Source organism: Scyliorhinus torazame, chromosome 24 (genome assembly GCF_047496885.1).
Source record: "Scyliorhinus torazame isolate Kashiwa2021f chromosome 24, sScyTor2.1, whole genome shotgun sequence".
Lineage (NCBI taxonomy): Eukaryota > Metazoa > Chordata > Chondrichthyes > Carcharhiniformes > Scyliorhinidae > Scyliorhinus > Scyliorhinus torazame.
In genome coordinates, this window is record NC_092730.1 from 11,575,567 (window position 1) to 11,595,232 (window position 19,666).

Sequence of the window (19,666 nt, forward strand, 5' to 3'; positions counted from 1 at the left end):
ATCATCCACAGATGGACCCAGTTAGGACCTGGGGACTTGACGGTTTGTGTGTGTGTGTGTGGGTGGGTGGGGGGTGGGGGTGGGGGGAGGATGGATAAACCACGTCACGCCTTCCTGGGAGTAAACGCAGGGTACGCCCGAACGCTGCGCCATCAGGCTGTCTCAGACTAACCTTTGAACAGATCTGCTGCAGTTTCAGTGACACCGTGATTAATCCCCAAAGTCTTCAGTCGGGACTGAAATTTCGTGCAGAGCCACCAACGGTCTACTTCGAAACGGCAAGATTGCTCAGGGTCACACTCGCAGAGACGGGGCGAACGCATGTAATCCTGATACGGGATGTGCCACCCCCTACGACCGTGCGGGCACACGCACACACGCACGCACACAGAGGAGAATAATAAAGCCAAGTGCATTCTCAGCTCCAGGGCTGAAATGGCGAAGCTGAGTTTGCGATAGCAGCTTTCGGGAGAAGCCAGGCCGCCACTGAGAAGCGGGAGAGCAAAGGGCCGAATGGGACTTACAAAGTCCGCAGGCCACCACAAAAACCCCAAACGGAGATGAGCAGCACGGAGCGCCCTCACAACCCCGTCACGTGAACCGAGCGCAGTGTCGCTGCTTGCCAAATCTCTTATCATAATAATCTTTATTAGTGTCACAAGTACATAGAACGTACAGTGCAGAAGGAGACCATTCGGCCCATCGAGTCTGCAGCGACCCACTTAAGCCCTCACTTCCACCCGGTCCCCATAACCCCCCCCCCCCCCTGACCTTTTTTGGTCACTGAGGGCAATTGATCACGGCCAATCCACCTAACCTGCACGTCTTTGGACTGTGGGAGGAAACCGGAGCACCCGGAGGAAACCCACGCAGACACGGGGAGAACGTGCGGACTCCGCACAGACAGTGTCCCAGCGGGGAATCGAACCTGGGACCCGGGTGCTGTGGAGCCACAGTGCTAGCCACTTATGCTACCGTGCTGCCCTCGTAGGCTGACACCAACGGCGCGACGTGAAAATCCCCCTAGTCGCCACATTCCGGCGCCTGTTCGGGTACACGGAATGAAATGAAATGAAAATCGCTTATTGGCACAAGTAGGCTTCAAATGAAGTTACTGTGAAAAGCCCCTAGTCGCCACATTCCGGCACCTGTTCGGGGAGGCTGTTACGGGAATCGAACCGTGCTGCTGGCCTGCCTTGGTCTGCTTTCAAAGCCAGCGATTTAGCCCTGTGCTAAACAGCCCGAGAATCCAGAACGTCCGATTCGCCTAACCAGCACGTCTTTCTCGGGAGGAAACCGGAGCGCCCAGAGGAAACCCACGCTGGGGGGGGGGGGGGGGGGGGGGGAGAGAACGTGCAGACTCTGCACAGACGGTGACCCAAGGCGGGAATCGAACCTGCGTCCCCGGCGCTGTGAAGCAACAGTGCTGACCCGTTGTGCCACCCCGTAGCCTGCCTTGCCGGAAACAAATCTGATGATGCCTTAAATGTAATCAGCGATGGTACGATCGGTCCTGTCTGTATTTGGTTTACCCCTCGTATTGGCTGCGCAGTAGAGAGGCGCAAAACTGAGAGTCTGCCTGTTCGCCCTGGCAGGTAGTGTCTGCCGGGTAGCATTTCATTTTTATTTTGGAATGGGGGGGGGGGAGATGAATTCAGGGCCAAAGGTCAGGCCTTTCGCACAAAATGACTTAATCCTTCCTCTTCCCCGCTCAGCGGAGTTGCTGAAAGGCCCCCGCCGCCTTATCCTCACCGTAGCCACATCGTTTGTCCCCGAGACTTTCCCCCTTCCATTTGAATCGATACGTGCCCTGGTATCGGAGCTCCTCATTTCTCCTCTTAACTCCTTGCAAAGTATCTGCGCGGCAGCGGCATCTGTTGTTTGGTACCTGAAGCATCTTGCGCACATCCATTAACACTGGGTAGTATTAACAAAATCACAGCTCATTCCCCTACGGGCATACGCAGTAACGATCTAAAATTTGGTACCTGAAAGGGGGGGAAAGTGACGAGCACAATTCGTACTGTGCAGAAGATCGCCCCCCCCCCCCAACCCAACGCATTTCATAGAACTATAGAATTTACAGTGCAGAAGGAGGCCATTCAGCCCATCGAATGCGCGCCGGCCCTTGGAAAGAGCGCCCTAATTAAGCCCACACCTCCACCCTATCCCCGTAACCCCACCTAACCGTTTTTTTTTTTACACTAACGCGAAGGGGCAATTCAGCGCAGCCAATCCACCCAACCTGCTCGTCTTTCGGGACTTGTCGGGGGGGAAACCGGAGCGCCCGGAGGGAACCCCACGCAGACACGGGGGGGTGGGGGGGGGGGGGGGGGGGGGTGGAGAACGTACAGACCCCGCACAGACAGCGACCCCAATCCGGGAATCGAACCCGGGACCCTGGAGCTGTGAAGCAACACTGTGCTAATCAGAGGCTGATAATGTGTAACACCGTCCAGCTGCTGGGTGAGCAGTTTGGACCACATTCGACAAACGCACAGAAAAGTGAATTTCTTCCACACGCACACACACAACAAAAAAAAAAACCCCCAAGATTAACCGTTACACCGAGTAATGACGACGGACTGAAAGGCAATGCCGGGAATGAAGTGTCTGAAGAGAGAGAGAGAGAGAGAGAAGCACGTTACCCCCTGCTCTGTGGCAAGCAGGAAGACCCGACCGACGGTAAGGATTAAAGCTCCTGCTAATTTACTGCAAGCCGACAGAGCTCCATGGTGCATGGAGACAGAATTGTTTTTAAAAAGGAAAAGGATAGCGAGGGGAAGGGAGCATTGGAGCTATAGGCAGGAGGCTTGGTCTGCCAATTGCAACTGGCTTACAGAAAGAACGAGCTTTTTCATTGTGACCAGCTAAACGAGCAGAACGTTTACCGGGCAGCTGTTGGCTGACAGCCGGGTCCAAGCGCTTCTCTCCCCCTCCTTGGAGTTCACACACTTGATGGTGAAATAGCTGAACATCCATGCGTGCATTTCTTTTCTCATCCCAGTTCACAAGCATCCCCTTTCTCTCTGTTTGAATCAGGATTGATAGTTCAGGGGGAATGCAGTCACCCTTTCTCACAACAGCAGAATAAGCACCGGTTTTGACACAGTACATCAACAATATGTTTCTCCTGCTCAAATCTCTCCCCCCCCCCCCCCCCCATAAACACACACACACACATTATTGCTGCTTGTAATGAATCGAGCCAAATCTTCAATCTGGCGTCTAAACAGGTTGTACTTTCTGCCCGAACAAAATTGGGCGGCAGGGGAAACGAATCGAGTTTTACCCAGTCCCTCTTCCTCCACCTACAAGCGAGAGGATTTCGCAGCTGCCTGACTTCCCTCCTTCAAGCGTTCAGAGGACAGGGGCTCTTCAGGGGACTGGGCGAGCTACGCTAGCTGGGCTTGTTCCCAATCAGGCAATCGCACAAACCAGCCACCGTTTAGGTGCGACGAGGGGCGCTCCCCGGCAAACATGCTTGACGGCGGGAGAGGTGATGTTTCGGGATCGAGGGTGGGGGGGGGGGGGGGGGGGGGGGGGCGACCCTCGATGGGGCGCAGCGGCGGGCGTGTGCCAAGGTTAGAAATCCGGATCGATTTACCAACTCGCGGGGGCCATTGCAAAATTAGAAAAAAAGAAAATCGAAATTATCCTCGTCTCTCTCCCTGCTTTCCTTCTGATAAACACCTGAGGAAGGAGCAGCGCTCCGAAAGCTAGTGATTTGAAACAAACCTGTTGGACTTTAACCTGGTGTTGTGAGATTAACCTGGTGTTGTAAGACTCCTCACTGTGCCTTTCTTCTAAGTTGGACTTCCACTGCAGTCCACTGTGTTGGCATTTTATAAAATCCAGCCTCAGAAGCAAGCTCGATTTGGCGGTGCGCAGAATAAAAGCTCCCTGTGTTGATGAGAATGCTTGTGCTCACACAGCACTCACAGGGTTAAGCAAAGCCCTGCAGTTACTTGTGTCGAGAAATGCCAGTGCTGGCTGAATCTGTTCACAAGTACAGGAAACTTTGTGTGCATCGGACACTTGGAGGTCCTTCAATCGCATTGTTTGCCCTGCACTTCGTAAGGTTAGGAGACAAAAGTCCTGGGGTAATTCACAAACTGGCACAATGCTTCAAGTAAGTCGAACGCCTGCTTACCTGTTCACGGTTTACTCATCTTCTGCTGCTGTGATTCGAAGCAAGCCCCCACCACGAAACATATTCCAGTAGGAGAGGGAGGAGAGGAGAGAAAACAAAGTACGAGGCCAACCCCACTGGGTGCAGACCTCACGGGCAAGGTGCAAAGCCACCAGAAGACGCTCGCCCAACGAGCTGCGAAATTAAATAACAGGTTCAGTCTCAAAGCTCCACGGATGCCTCAGACACGCCGGCAGGTACCCCCGCTGCAAGAGCTCAACTGGGGGAGTGAGGGCTGCTGCCGACTCACTGGCTGAATATTCGGATGAGATCATCGGTGGGCTGGGTTTCTGGATTCGGCAAGCAGCAGCCCAGGCTGTTGTTTGTGTGGGTATCTTGCATTTGCAGCTATCTTGGAGGGGATGTAGAGCTAACCTTCGCGAGTGGAATATTCCGCACAGCAACCCAGTCACTGTGTGTTGGTCCTGGACAGGCGGACGGCAGGAATGAGCTGAGGCAGGAGGCAAGGAAAGCAGGTCAAACGTGCAACCGCATTATTACCTGCTGCAACTTGTCAGAGCTTGCTGGTGTTTTTAAAAAAAAAATAAAGTTTTTCCCTGTTTCCCGGTGGAATATTGTGCAAGGCGGGACCAAATGCCAGCTGCTCCCCGAGGGCGCCACGGTAGCACAGTGGTTAGCACAGCGCCAGGGTCCCAGGTTCGATTCCCGGTGCCTGTGCGGAGTCTGCACCTTCTCACCCGCGCCTGCGTGGGTTTCCTCCGGGTGCTCCGGTTTCCCCCCCCCCGCAGCCCAAATACGTGCAGGTTAGGCGGGTTGGCTACGCTAAATTGCCCACCGGGCAGCAGGGCAGCACAGTGGTCAGCACAATTGCTTCACAGCTCCAGGGTGCCGGGTTCGAATCCCGGCTTGGGTCGCTGTCTGTGCGGAGTCTGCACGTTCCCCCCCCCCGCCCCGTGTCTGCATGGGTTTCCTCCGGGTGCTCCGGTTTCCTCCCACAAGTCCAAAGTTGTGCAGGTTAGGTGGATTGGCCGTGCTAAATTGCCCGTAGTGTCCAAAGATGTGCAGGTTAGGTGGATTGGCCGTGCTAAATTGCCCCTTAGTGTCCAAAGATGTGCAGGTTAGGTGGATTGGCCATGCTAAATTGCCCGTAGTGTCCAAAGATGTGCAGGTTAGGTGGATTGGCCGTGCTAAATTACCCCTTAGTGTCCAAAGATGTGCAGGTTAGGTGGATTGGCCATGCTAAATTGCCCGTAGTATCCAAAGATGTGCAGGTTAGGTGGGATTACTGGGTTGCGGGGGATAGGTTGGAAGTGTGGCTCTTTCCAAGCGCCGGTGCTCACTCGATGGGCCGAATGGCCTCCTTCTGCACATGTAGATTCTATGTGAAATTCCTGAATGCCCAGACATAATGTTCACCACCTTGCTGCCACCCAGACCCGGGGGAACCTCTGCGTAGGGTTGAATCAGCAAACCGTAACCGGATACAGAAGTTCCTGTCGGCGGCTGTTAAACAGCGCTGTCATTAACCAGGGGGAGCGTTTAGAAGTGATGTCCTCCATTTACTGTACGGCGAGGTTTGATGGAGCGAATGTGCATTATATTGGGTGCCATTGCCTCCTCGTAACCCTGCACACTCCTCCTTTTCAGGTTACAGTCCCACCCCCTTTTCAAAGCCTCGATTAAACCTGCCCCCTCACCCCGCTCCCGGTCGGCACACTCCAGTACCCAGTGACCGCGTGCATTCCTTTTTTCTCATTATCGATATTGCTTCTTTTGCCAATGACTTTAAATCGGCGGCCCCCACTCGCCGCCGCTCCTTTCACGGGTGTGGGGGGGGGGGGGGGGGGCACCGATCGCCGGGCCGTCCTCTCTGAAGGAGGACCTCCTTCCTTCCGCGGCCCCGCAAGATCCGTCCCCCATCTTCTTGCGGGGCGGACTTAGAGAGGACGGCAACCCACGCATGCGCGGGTGACGTCCGTTATGCGGCGCCGGCCGCGTCATCGATGCGGCGCCGCTTTTACGCGGGCAACAAGGCCTGGTGCGTGTGGATGACGCGGCCCCGATACTGGCCCATTGTCAGGGCCTGAATCGGTCGGGACCGGGGCCGTTCCGCGCCGTCGTGAACCTCGACGGTGTTCACGATGGCGTTCACGACGGCGGCGCGGCCACTTCGGCGTGGGAGTGGAGAATCCCGCCCCATGTTCCCGCAAGTAATCGGGACCGCCGCCGGCTCGCCGACTCTGCAGGCCCTGAAAAGCGGCGTACTTGGGGAGTACGCCGTGCCGCCTGGGGCCATTGCCAGAGGCCCGCTCCACCCCCGACCGGCCGGAGTACCGACGGCGTGGAACTAATGTGCTCCAGCCGGTCGGGATACTCACGGGGCGGGCCGATCAGAGGCCGGGGAGGGGGGGGGGCGGGCGTGGGCCTTATAGGCAGCCGGGGAATGCTTGTGCGGGCGTTGAGGGTCGGGCGCGCGGCCGATCGAGGCCGGGGGGGGTTCTCTTTTTTGGGTCTAGCTCTGCGGTCTGAGTCCGCTGTGGAGCACGGCGCGACCGCCACCGTGCGCCTGGGCGGCCTCCGGCCCGGATGTGCGGGGGCCCGTATCTGCAGCAAAAGCTGGCGAGATCTGCTCCGGGCCCCTGCTCGCCACCTGCGGGGCTGGGAATTTGTGTCCCTTTGATCCAGGTTTTTCTGGCATAAAACGCCACCGTTTCGTCATCGGCGTGGGGGACATAGTCCCAAAATTGGAGAATCCAGCCCCATGTGTGTGTCAATATTTCCCCCCCCCCCCCCCCGAAATCTTATTTACTTATTGTTAGACAGCTGCCGTACTGACGCAGAACTGGCAAGTGACAAAGCGTCATTTTTTGATGCCAAGCATATAGAAATTTAAACCTTTCAAGTTCTACCCTGACCAACATTGACAATGATTTAAAATTATGGAGTTCATGGCAAGCAGAGGTCAGATTTTCAATGAGATTTAACCTTCTTTTACCACTCCACACTGGGATTTGTGTTTTCCCAGGCACTCAGGAGGCTCACTCTGAAAGTTTTGTTAAGTTCAAGTGCAGGATATTAATTGTAATTCCCACCTCCCCGGCCTCCCAAACCATGTTTGCACTTCAGAAAAGGAATTAAGAGATGGATATTGTCATGGGCCAGGGTTTAGAGAACCCCAAAGTGTGTCATGGAGCTCACCTGACCCACAACTTTTAATAGATTGTGGTATGGGGAGCACACGGCCCACTCTACAGGCGTGGGACAGCAGAAATGGAAAAGTATTTTAAAAAACAAAACAATGTTTATTCTCTGAACTCAAGTTAACCTTTTTAAACAAACAGTGAACATCTTAGCAACCATCACTTCAAATACAACCCCCAAAGAATACAACACTAAGTAATCCTTTAAGCTGCCCTTTGAACATCCAAAAGACTTAACAAACCTTTGAACAGGAGCACATTAGGTTCACATTCACTATTGAGAACATTTACAATTCTGAATTCACCAAATGATCCAGAGATAGTCTTTGGATGGCAGCGATCAACAGGACAGCTCTTTGTTTAACTTCAGCTGCAGCTCACTGGAAAACCCAGACACACCCAAGCTTTTTCTCAAAGTGAAACTAAAAACAGAACCACTGCATGTGTTTGTGTGTAGTGCATGTCTCTCACTGTGCAGTGAGTGAGAGTGTGTGTGTGAGTGTGTCTGAGTATGAGTTTGTGTGTGTGAGTGAGTGTGTGTGTGTGAGTGAGTGTGTGCGTCTAAATATGTGTGAGTGTGTTGTGAGTCAGTGTGTGTGCATCTGTAGTGTGTGCCTAAGTGTGCAGTGAGTGTGAGTGAGAATGTATGTGTGAGTGAGTATGTGTGTTTGAGCGAGTGTGTGAGTTGAGTGTGTGTTGTATGTGTATCAGTTAGTGAGTGAGTGAATGTGTGAGTGAGAGTCTGTGAGTGATTGTGTGCAGGTGTGTGAGTGAGTTTGAGTGTCAGTGAGTGTGTGCATGTGTGTGAGTATGTGTGGAAGTGAGTGTGTGTGTCTGTGAGTGAGTGTGAGTTTGAGTGTGTGTGTGTATGTGTGTTTGTTTGAGTGTGAGTGTGTACATGTGTGTGAGTGAGTATGTGTGAGTAAGTGTGTGCGAGATTGTGTGTGTATGTGAGTGAGTGTCTGTGTATGTGTGTCAGTGAGTGTGTATTTGAGTGAATGAGTGTCAGTGAGTGACCACGTGTGTGAGTGAGAGTGAGTGAACTTGCAAGGGAGTGTGTGTCTGAGTGTGTTCAAGTGAGTGTGTGTATGTGAGTAAGTGCGTATGTGTGAGTGAATGAGTCTGTATGAGTGAGTGTGTGTGAGAGTGAGTGTGTGTGTCTGAGTGTGTGAGTGAGTGTGTATGTTTGAGTGAGTGAGTGTGTGTGAATGAGTGTGTGTGTTTTGAGTATGTGAGTGTGATTGAATGTGTGTGTTTTTGAGTCTGTGTGTGTCTGTGTGTGAGTCTGTGTGTGTGTTTGTGACAGTGAGTGTGTGAATGGGTGCGTATGAGTGTGTTTTTGTGTGTGTGTGTGAGGGTGTGTGTGAGAGTGTGTGTGAGTATGTGAGTGTGATTGAATGTGTGTGTTTGTGACTGTGTGAGTGGGAAAGTGTGTGTGCAGTGAGTGTGTGCATGAGAGTGTGCGTTTGAGTGTGTGAGTGTGATTGAATGTGTGTGAGTGGGTGTGTGTAGGTGCATGTGTGTTTGTGAGTGTGTGAGTGGGTATGCATGTGTGTGAGTGTGTCTGTGTGTTTGTAAGTGTGAGTGAGTGTGTGTATTTGTGAATGTGTGTGTGTGAGTGGGTATGTGTGTGTGAGTGGGTATACATGTGTGTGAGTGGCAATGTTTGTGTGTGTGAGTGAATGTGTGTGCGTATGAGAGTGTGTGAGAGTGTGTGTATGTGAGTGTGTGTGTTTTGAGTATGTGAGTGTGATTGAATGTGTGTGTGTTTGTGACTGTGTGTTAGTGAGTGTGTGAATGGGTGCGTATGAGTGTGTGTTTTTGTGTGTGTGTGTGAGGGTGTGTGTGAGAGTGTGTGTGAGTATGTGAGTGTGATTGAATGTGTGTGTTTGTGACTGTGTTAGTGATTGTGGGAGTGGGTGTGTGGGTGAGTGTGTTTGTGTCAGTGGATGTGTTTGAGTGGGTGTGTGTGAGTGGGTGTGTGTGAGAGTGTGTTTGAGTATGTGAGTGTGATTGAATGTGTTTGTGAGTTTCTGTGTGTGAGTCAGTGTGTGTTTGTGTGTTTAAGTGGGTGTGAGTATGTTTGTGTGTGTGAATGGATGTGGGTGTGTGTCTTTCTGAGTGTGTTTGTGTGTGTTAGTGGGTGTGACTGTGTGTGAGTGTGTGTGTATGTGTGAGTGTGTTTGTGTGTGTGTGAGTGTGTGTGTATGTGTGAGTATGTGAGTGTGTGTGAGTGGGGGTGAGTGGGTGTGGGAGTGTTTGTGTGTGTGTGTGTATGTGTGTGTGTGTACGTGTGAGTGTGTTTGTGTGTGTGTATGTGTGAGTATGTGAGTGAGTGTGGGTGTGAGTGGGTGTGGGTGTGAGTGGGTGTGTGTGTTTGTGAGTTCGTTTGTGTGTGTGACTGTAAGTCTGTGTGAGTGTGTGTGTGAATGGGTGTGTGAGTGGGCATATATATTTGTGAGTGTGTGCATGTGTGAGTGTGTGTGTGAGCAATTGAGTGTGTGAGTGGGTGTGAGTTTGTGAGTGTGAGCAAGTGAGCGTGTGTGTGAGCATGTGTGTGTGAATGTGTGTGAGCATGTGAGTGTGTGTGGCTGTGTGTGTGTGGGTGTGTGTGTTTGTACGTGTCTGTGAGAGTGTGCATGTGTGAGTGTGTGAGAGTGTGTGAGAGTGTGTGTGTGTGTGAGTGTGAGAATATGTGTGAGTGTGTGAGTGCATGTGTGCGTGAGAGAGTGTGTGTGTGTCTGTGTGAGTGTGTGTGTGTGAGTGTGTGTGAGCATGTGAGTGTGAGTGGGTGTGTGAGTTTGTGAGCGTGTGAGCAAGTGAGCGTGTGTGTGAGCATGTGTGTGTGAATGTGCGTGAGCATGTGAGTGTGTGTGGCTGTGTGTGAGTGTGAGTGTGTGTGTGTGTGAGTGTGTGTGTGAGAGTAAGTGTGAGTGCGAGAATGTGTGTGAGTGTGTGTGTGTTTGAGAGAGTGTGTGTGTGAGAATGTGTGTGTGAGAGAGAGAGAGTGTGTGTGTGAGTGTGTGAATGGGTGTGTGTGTTTGTGAGCATGTGAGCAAGTGAGTGTGTGTGTGAGCATGTGAGTGTGAATGTGTGTGAGTGGAAAAGTGTGTGCAGTGAGTGTGTATGAAAGTGTGCGTTTGAGTGTGTGAGTGGGTGTGCGTGAGCATGTGAGTGTGTGTGGCTGTGTGTGAGTGTGAGAATGTGTGAGTGTGTGTGTGCGTGAGTGTGTGTGAGAGTGTGTGTGAGTGCGAGAATGTGTGTGAGTGCGTGTGTGTTTGAGAGAGTGTGTGTGTGAGTGTGTGAATGGGTGTGTGAGTTTGTGAGCATGTGAGCAAGTGAGTGTGTGTGTGAGCATGTGAGTGTGAATGTGTGTGAGTGGAAAAGTGTGTGCAGTGAGTGTGTATGAAAGTGTGCGTTTGAGTGTGTGAGTGTGATTGAATGTGTGTGAGTGGGTGTGTGTAGGTGCATGTGTGTTTGTGAGTGTGTGTGGGTATGCATGTGTGTGTGTGAATGTGTGTGTGAGTGGGCATGTGTGTGTGTGTGTGTGAGTGGGTATACATGTGTGTGTCTATGTGTGAGTGGTTATGCGCGTGTGTGTGAGTGGGTATGCGTGCGTGTGTGAGTGAATGGGTGTGTGAGTGGGCATATATATTTGTGAGTGTGCATGTGTGAGTGTGTGTGTGAGCAATTGAGTGTGTGAGTGGGTGTGAGTTTGTGAGCGTGTGAGCAAGTGAGCGTGTGTGTGAGCATGTGAGTGTGAATGTGTGTGAGCATGTGAGTGTGTGTGAGTCTGTGGGTTTGTGACTGTGTTAGTGAGGGTGCGTATGAGTGTGTGTGAGTGTTTTTGTGTGTGTGTGTGACTGTGTGTGAATGTGTGTGTGAGTGGGTATGTGTGTGTGAGTGGGTATGCGTGTGTGTGTCTGTGTGAGTGGGTTTGCACGTGTGTGTGAGTGTGTGTGTGTATGTGTGAGTGGTTATGCGTGTGTTTGTGTGAGTGGGTATGCATGCGTGTGTGAGTGGCAATGTGTGCGTGTGTGAGTGAGTGTGTGTGTGTAAGAGTGTGATTGAATGTGTGTGTTTATGAGTCTGTGTGTGAGTCTGTGTGTGTGTTTGTGACTGTGTGTTCGTGAGTGCGTGAATGGGTGCGTATGAGTGTGTGTGAGTGTTTTTTTGTGTGTGTGACTGTGTGTGAGGGTGTGTGTGAGTATGTGAGTGTGATTGAATGCGTGTGTTTCTGACTGTGTGTTAGTGAGTGTGGGAGTGTGTGTGTGTTTGTGTTTGTGTGGGTGAGTGTGTTTGTGTCAGTGGGTGTGCTTGAGTGGGTGTGTGTGAGTGTGAGAATGTGTCTGTGTGAGTGCACGTGTGTGTGTGTATGTGTGAGTGGTTATGCGTGTGTTTGTGTGAGTGGGTATGCATGCGTGTGTGAGTGGCGATGTGTGTGAGTGAGTGTGTGTATGTAAGAGTGTGATTGAATGTGTGTGTTTATGAGTCTGTGTGTGAGTCTGTGTGTGTGTTTGTGACTGTTCGTGAGTGCGTGAATGGGTGCGTATGAGTGTGTGTGAGTGTTTTTGTGTGTGTGTGTGACTGTGTGTGTGAGGGTGTGTGTGAGTATGTGAGTGTGATTGAATGCGTGTGTTTCTGACTGTGTTAGTGAGTGTGGGAGTGTGTGTGTGTTTGTGTTTGTGTGGGTGAGTGTGTTTGTGTCAGTGGGTGTGCTTGAGTGGGTGTGTGTGAGTGTGAGAATGTGTCTGTGTGAGTGCGCGTGTGTGTGAGAGTGTGTGTGTGTGTGTGAGTGTGTGTGTGAATGGGTGTGTGAGTGTGTGTGAGTGTTTTTGTGTGTGTGTGTGACTGTGTGTGTGAGGGTGTGAGTGTGATTGAATGCGTGTGTTTCTGACTGTGTTTGTGTTTGTGTGGGTGAGTGTGTTTGTATCAGTGGGTGTGCTTGAATGGGTGTGTGAGTGTGAGAATGTGTGTGAGTGTGTCTGTGTGAGTGCGTGTGTGTGTGAGAGTGTGTGTGTGTGTGTGAGTGTGTGTGTGAGTGTGTGTGTGAATGGGTGTGTGAGTGTGAGTGGGTGTGTGAGTGTGTGAATGGGTGTGTGAGTTTGTGAGCGTGTGAGCAAGTGAGTGTGTGTGTGAGCATGTGAGTGTGAATGTGTGTGAGTGGGAAAGTGTGTGCAGTGAGTATGTATGAGAGTGTACATTTGAGTATGTGAGTGTGATTGAATGTGTGTGAGTGGGTGTGTGTAAGTGCATGTGTGTTTGTGAGTGTGTGTGTGGGTATGCATGTGTGTGTGAGTGTGCATGTGTGTTTGTGAGTGTGAGTGGGTGTGTGTGTTTGTGAATGTGTGTGTGTGAATGTGTGTGAGAGTGTGTGTGTGGGCGTGTGTGTGAGTGTGTGAGTGGTTATGCGTGTGTGTGAGTGGGTATGCATGTGGGCGTGTGTGTGAGTGTGTGTGAGTGGTTATGCGTGTGTGTGAGTGTGTGTGAGTGGGTATGCGAGTGTGTGAGTGGGTATGTGTGTGTGAGTGGGTATGCGCCTGTGTGTGTGTGAGTGGGTATACATGAGTGTGAGTGTGTGCGAGTGGGTATGCGTGTGTGTGTCTGTGTGAGTGGGTTTGCACGTGTGTGTGTGTATGTGTGAGTGGTTATGCGCGTGTGTGAGTGGCGATGTGTGTGTGTGTGAGTGAGTGTGTGTGTGTATGAGAATGTGTGAGAGTGTGTGTATGTGAGTGTGATTGAATGTGTGTGTTTTATGTGTCTGTGTGTGAGTCTGTGTGTGTGTTTGTGACTGTGTTAGTGAGTGTGTGAATGGGTGCATATGAGTGTGTGTGAGTGTTTTTGTGTGTGTGTGTGACTGTGTGTGTGAGTGTGTGTGTGAATATATGAGCGTGATTGAATGTGTGTGTTTGTGAATGTGTGTTAGTGAGTGTGGGAGTGTGTTTGTGTCAGTGGATGTGTTTGAGTGTGTGAGCGGGTGGGTGTGTTTAAGTGGGTGTGAGTATGTTTGTGCGTGTGAATGGATGTGGGTGGGTGTCTTTCTGAGTGTGTTTGTGTGTGTTAGTGGGTGTGACTGAGTTTGTGTGTGTGAGTGGGTGTGAGAGAGTTTGTTTGTGTGTGTGAGTGTGTGTGTGTGAGTGGATGGGTTTGTGTGTTTGTGAGTGCGTTTGTGTGTGTGAGTGTGTGTGTGACTATGTATTTGTGAGTGTGTTTGTGTGTGTGAGTGTGAGTGTGTGTGTGGGTGTGAGTGTGTGTGTGTGTGTGATTGGGTGTGGGTGTAAGTGGGTGTGGGTGTTTGAGAGTGTGTAAGTGTGTGTGTTTGTGTGAGTGGGTGTGTGTGTTTGTGAGTGTGAGTGTGTGTGTGCATGTGAGTGTGTGTGAATATGTGTGAGTGTGAGTATATGAGTGAGTGTGAGTGGGTGCGGGTGTGAGTGTGTGTGTGTGTTTTGAGTTTGTTTGTGTGTGTGGGTGTGTGTGACTGTAAGTATGTGTGAGTGTGTGTGTGAATGAGTGTGTGAGTGGGCATGTATATTTGTGAGTGTGTGTGTATGTGTGAGTGTGTGTGTGAGCAATTGAGTGTGTGAGTGGGTGTGTGAGTTTGTGAGCGTGTGAGCAAGTGAGTGTGTGTGTGAGCATGTGTGTGAGTGTGTGTAAATGTGAGCATGTGAGTGTGTGTGAGAGTGTGTGTGTGTGTGTGCATGTGTGTGTGAGAGAGTGTGTGTGTGAATGAGTGTGTGAGTGGGCATGTATATTTGTGAGTGTGTGTGTATGTGTGAGTGTGTGTGTGAGCAATTGAGTGTGTGAGTGGGTGTGTGAGTTTGTGAGCGTGTGAGCAAGTGAGTGTGTGTGTGAGCATGTGTGTGAGTGCATGTGTGTGTGAGAGAGTGTGTGTGTGAGTGTGTGTGTGTGGGTATGCGTGTGTGGGCGTGTGTATGCGTGTGTGGACGTGTGTGTGTGTGTGAGTGGTTATGGACACTATTTTGGACACTGAGGGCAATTTATCATGGCCAATCCACCTAACCGGCACATCTTTGGACTGCGGGAGGAAACCCACGCACACACGGGGAGGACGTGCAGACTCCGCACAGACAGTGACCCAAGCCGGGAATCGAACCTGGGACCCTGGAGCTGTGAAGCAATTGTGCTATCCACAAGGCTACCGTGTTTGCGAGTGTGTGTATGCGTGTGTGTGTACACCTGTGAATGTGAGTGGGTGTGTGCGTTTGTAAGTGTGTGTCTGAGTGCGCGCAAGGAGTTTTTGAAGTCCTTGTGCAGCTTTGAGCTATAATAACTTTGGAAACCAGCCATTCTGCTGTTATTTTTCTGTAATTTAATGTAATGATTACTTCCAGTTAAACAATAAGGTGTGCACCAACTGGGGACGTCGGCTGGGTGGAGAGCAATTTTGTTTTGCAATTCAGGCTGTCGAGCAAAGTATCAAAGCTCGAGACGCGGCGGCCCTACCACTGCTGTGTCTTAATGACAGCATGACAGGTTTACACTGGCACATTCTCTTTTAGATGTGGATAGTGCAATTCAAAAGGCAACCAGGAGTGTGGCGAGCTTAATGTTTTCGGTGAATATAGGAAGTCTTTTTGGCGCAGTGATGACCTCCCTGACTCTGAAACCCTGGGCTCCAGCTGGACTTGATAGCCAGGGAAGGTACATTGGGAACAGGGCCGAACAGATTGAGTGTCAGCTTGTAAATCCTTGCCAGTAATAGCCTGATGGGTAGGCGGCGAGAGTGGGAATGATCTCGTGGTCAACCACACTGCAGAAGGCAACGGTAGACAGCTGGGAGGACCTTGTCAAGCACAGTCAAAGAGCCGAGCTCATGGCCACCAACGTGGGTGCGTTGAGGTCAGTCCCACTTGACCCGCCGTCGCGGGGTGAAATTAGGGGCTGGGTTCTTTAATCCCCCAGCTCCGTGTCTCTCGACGGCGGGATTCCCTGGGCGGGATTCCCTCAGCCCAGGCCGGGCCGGAGAATCTCCGCTGTGGCCAGGCCCGCGATCGGGCCTACCGATCGGCGGACCGGCCTCTCGGGCTGGGGGCCTCTTTTGTTCCGCGCTGGCCCCTGGAGCCCTGCGCCATGTTGCGTTTGGGTCGGTGCGGAGAAGGGAGCCACCGCGCCTGCGCGGGAATCGCGCCGGCCCCGCTGCGCGTGCGCAGACCCCCGCGGCGCCCATCTGACGCCGGGGATCGGCAGCTGGAGCGGCCTGGGCCGCCCCAGTGCCGTGCTAGCCCCCTGTAGGGGTCAGAATCGCTGCTCCTGGGGCCATGTTGACGCCGGCGAGAAACGCGACGGCGTTTACGACGGCGTCAACACTTAGCCTCAGGATCAGAGAATCCCGCCCCTGTTCTCGTCGCTTGTCAGCGGCATTTCCCGTTGAATCCACCCCAGGCCACCGAGGAAACCCCCCCCCCCGGGCGGGGGGCGGGGGTGCTGCCGGCGGGAGCAGAAATTCCCAACGGTTGGAAAATTCCAGTCTAGATTTTATGTTAATAGCCATGGTTTTGGTTGAGTCAGCACTGTTGCTTCACAGCGCTCGGGTCGCGGTTTCGATTCCCGGGCTTGGGTCACTGTCTGTGCGGAGTCCGCTCGTTCTCCCCGTGACTGCGTGGGTTTCCTCCGGGTGCTCCGGTTTCCTCCCACAATCCCGAAAGACAATGCGAGTGAGCTCCACATATGGCGCAGCGAGTGAGCGTTAACCTGTGCGGGCAGTTAGTAATCGGAGCGTTTAGAGGACAAAGAATTGGGCCTTTCTTGCATCCCCCCCCCCCCATCGGTGGCGGCGGGTAACCGACGGGCCGGGGGTGCGCTGCCCAGGGGGCAGGAGGGGCACAAGAAGGATCCCAGTAGTCAGGAGAACCCGGGCCCAGATAGGCCTAGAGTATCCCTGGGCAGGCTCCTGAGGGTCAATTGAATACAGATTAAAGCGAGTTAGAACCAGGGTCAGGTTTGGAAAACAGCAAATTGCAGGCCGGCATATTCCTGGAGGTGCACCGAAGGACATGAGCGTATCAGGCAGTTAACTCTGGGCTGATTTGCGCCGTCTAACAGGGAACGGTGGTAGATTTACGTCGCAATCTGGCTGTCGCCGTCGCTTTTACCGCTGTCCAAAGGGAGAGGTTGTCACTGCACGATTCTTTGAGGTTCGCTTTCTATCCGAAGCGGCGCCAATTTGATTCCAACGCTGTCTAATCCTCCGGCAGTGGGACCGGCCAAATTCAGCCACGTCTCAGGGCTCCAGAGAGCTACAGATGACTTCCAGGACCTGCACAGATTGTGTTCAGATATCCCTTTGTTCACTGCAAAGCTGCTATAATTACACGGCCCTAAATGTCCGTCTGACATTGACACATGGGGCTGCAGACAGCCTCATGCAAAATCACTCAGTGGGCGGAAATTAAAGGCAAATGCTGTTTACATTTCCTATCCCTGTCTTGCTGGTGTACAGGCCGACGTTACCATCATCCTTCCGACACACTGCCCGAGTGGCTGGTCTTCAAAAAGAAGCGAAAGCGCTGACAAAGCGAAGAAGGAGCCCATTCGGCCCAGCGGGTCTGCACCGACCCTCTGAAACGGCGCACAACCCGGGCCCCCACTCTCCCGTCCTAACCCCTGTGACCCCACCCAACCCTCACCTCCCTGGACACGGGGGGGGGGCGATTCAGCGCGGTCAATCCACCTCACCTCACACACCTTTGGACTTGCGGGAGGAGACCGGAGCACCCGGAGGAAACCCGCGCAGACACGGCGGGAGGGGGAGAACGTGCAGACTCCGCGCAGACAGTGACCCCCAAGCCGGGAATCGAACCCGGGTCCCTGGCGCTGTGAGGCAGCGGCGTTAACCACTGCACCACCGAGCCGCCAATGCTAAGCCAAGGTAAACGTTGGCCTTGCCAGTTAAGCCCCCGCCCAGTGAATGAATGCAAATAAAGGCGGTGCTAGCAGGCTGTTCAACCAAGGGGGGCGTCACTCCTGAAGCTGATCCAGTTCTCTTGCAGTGCCCACAAACCAGTCCGAAGTTGACTTCATTGACCGTGGGGGTCATATGTTCTTTTTTAAAAAAGTGTTGGTTGAGTCTAACGCACTGCGTCCCATACCTGATAGGAACTGCCTGAGAGCGAGTAGGAAATGTCCGTCTTGTTGATTTTCAGGCACTAGAAGATGTCCGACTTACCCTCAATGCTGTTCTTGAGGTTATTAATTCAGTGGCCTCGATAATCGAAACTCCAGTGAGGGGCACTATTGTAGCTCCTGTGCAAGCGAGACTTTTTAAACTTCTTATAATAATAATAATATTTATTAGTGTCACAAGTAGGCTTACATTAACGCTGCAATGAAGTTACTGTGAAAATCCCCTCGTCGCCACACTCCGGCGCCTGTTCGGGTACACCGAGGGAGAATTCAGAATGTCCAATTCACCCAACAACCTGATAGAGGTCTACAAAATTATGAGGGGCATAGACAGAGTGGATAGTCAGAGGCTTTTTCCCGGGGTAGAGGGGTCAATTACTAGGGGGCATAGGTTTCAGGTGAGAGGGGCAAGGTTTAGAGTAGATGTACGAGGCAAGTTTTTTACACAGAGGGTAGTGGGTGCCTGGAACTCGCTGCCGGAGGAGGTGGTGGAAGCAGGGACGATAGTGACGTGTAAGGGGCATCTTGACAAATACATGAATAGGATGGGAATAGAGGGATACGGACCCAGGAAGTGTAGAAGATTGTAGTTTAGACGGGCAGCATGGTCGGCACAGGCTTGGAGGGCCGAATGGCCTGTTCCCGTGCTGTACTTTTCTTTGTTCTTTGTTCTGGTCACCCTATTATAGGAAGGATATTGTTAAACTAGAAAGAGTGCAGAAGAGATTTACGAGGATGCTCCCAGGAGTTGATGGTCTGAGTTATAAGGAGAGGCTGGTTAGGCTGGGACTTTTTTCCCTAGAGCGTAGGAGGCATAGGGGTGATCTTATAGAGGTCTATAAAATAATGAGGGGCATAGATAAGGTAGATAGTCAACATCTTTTCCCAAAGGTCGGGGAGTCAGAACTAGAGGGCACAGGTTTAAGGTGAGAGGGGAGAGATACAAAAGAGACCGGAGGGGAAATTTCTTCACACAGAGGGTGGTGAGTGTCTGGAACGGGCCGTGGTAGAGGCGGGTACGATTTTGTCTTTTAAAAAGCAGTTAGACTGTTGCATGGGCAGGGTGGGTGTAGAGGGATGTGGGACAAATGCGGGCAAGTGGGACTAGCTTAGTGATAGAAACTGGGCGGCATGGACCAGCTGGGCCGAAGGGCCTGTTTCCGTGCTGTAAACATCTGTGACTCGATAACTCCCTCGTGGGCCAATGGAGGCACAGGCCCAATATGGTTCTTCGGTTGCACACAGCAGGAGGCTCCGTGTTCCGCCTCCCACCCTCCTCCACCCACCGACTCCAGCTACATCAAACAAAGTAATGTGCGTCATTGGGCAGTAAGAAGTCTTACAGCGCCAGGTCACAGTCCAACGGGCTTGTTTCGAATCACTAGCTTTCGGAGCACAGCTCCTTCCTCAGGATTAAATTGGGGGCGGAGGGCGGGTGTCTCACGTCGCATCGATCACCCAGTGCCTGCAAGGGACACCGAGGTGGGTGCAACGCTTTTAACGTGAAAAACAAAATCGCCACGTTCCTTCGCAGACGGTTGCCGGAAACGGGAGCAGATGCCGTGCCAGGAAAAACGAAAGAGATCAGGAGGTGCGAGGCAACGCTCGGTTGGCGAGAAAGGCTTAAGAGGAGGTTTCTGAAGCTGGAAGGAGTCGAAAGAAAGCTCGGGGTTGGGGGGTTTCAAAGTGTTGGGCTGAGGTCTATTTATCTTCCCGAATCCCTTTTGCTGTCCAGTAACTTTAATAGCTCCCGTTGCTTGGGCACTGTCCCTTCTCCCGACCGCAACTGGCGTCGTTGTGAACCCACCCGTGGCCCTCTCCGAATTTTTCCAAGAATCTATTCCGGCCATTCTCACCTGATCGCTGCTCCTTCCTCTCCATCTCTACCTCGCCTCGTCAGCTCGAGAATCGGATTCCCAGAACCTGCTCCTTGCCTGCCTTCCATTGCCCCCCTCCCCATAAATTCCAGCTTGTTGAGATCTCGGGCACCCGCCACTTCCGAACGTGGCGTTCTGCCTCACCACCTCTCCGGCCATTGTAAACCTACGCAGGCTGCCCTTCCAGCCCATAGTTAAACTCTTTGCCCGCTCGCCGACGTCGGTTGGTAGCCTTGCTGTACCCCCACAAGCTGACCTCCTCTCCCGAACTCTTTGATCCTTCAACTCTGACC

The 19,666-nt window shown here is 52.3% G+C and overlaps 2 protein-coding genes across 7 annotated transcripts in view; one reads left to right on the forward strand and one right to left on the reverse strand.

Moving 5' to 3' along the window:
- LOC140399884 (leucine-rich repeat transmembrane protein FLRT1-like) overlaps positions 1-4,581 on the reverse strand; it is a 178,395-nt gene extending 173,814 nt beyond the window's left edge. The window contains exon 1 of the mRNA XM_072489350.1: positions 4,154-4,581. The gene's annotated coding sequence lies outside the window, so the exon portion shown is untranslated. The remainder of the gene's footprint in view (positions 1-4,153) is intronic.
- LOC140399885 (ADP-ribose glycohydrolase MACROD1-like) overlaps positions 1-19,666 on the forward strand; it is a 959,160-nt gene that overhangs the window by 270,776 nt on the left and 668,718 nt on the right. The window lies entirely within an intron of this gene.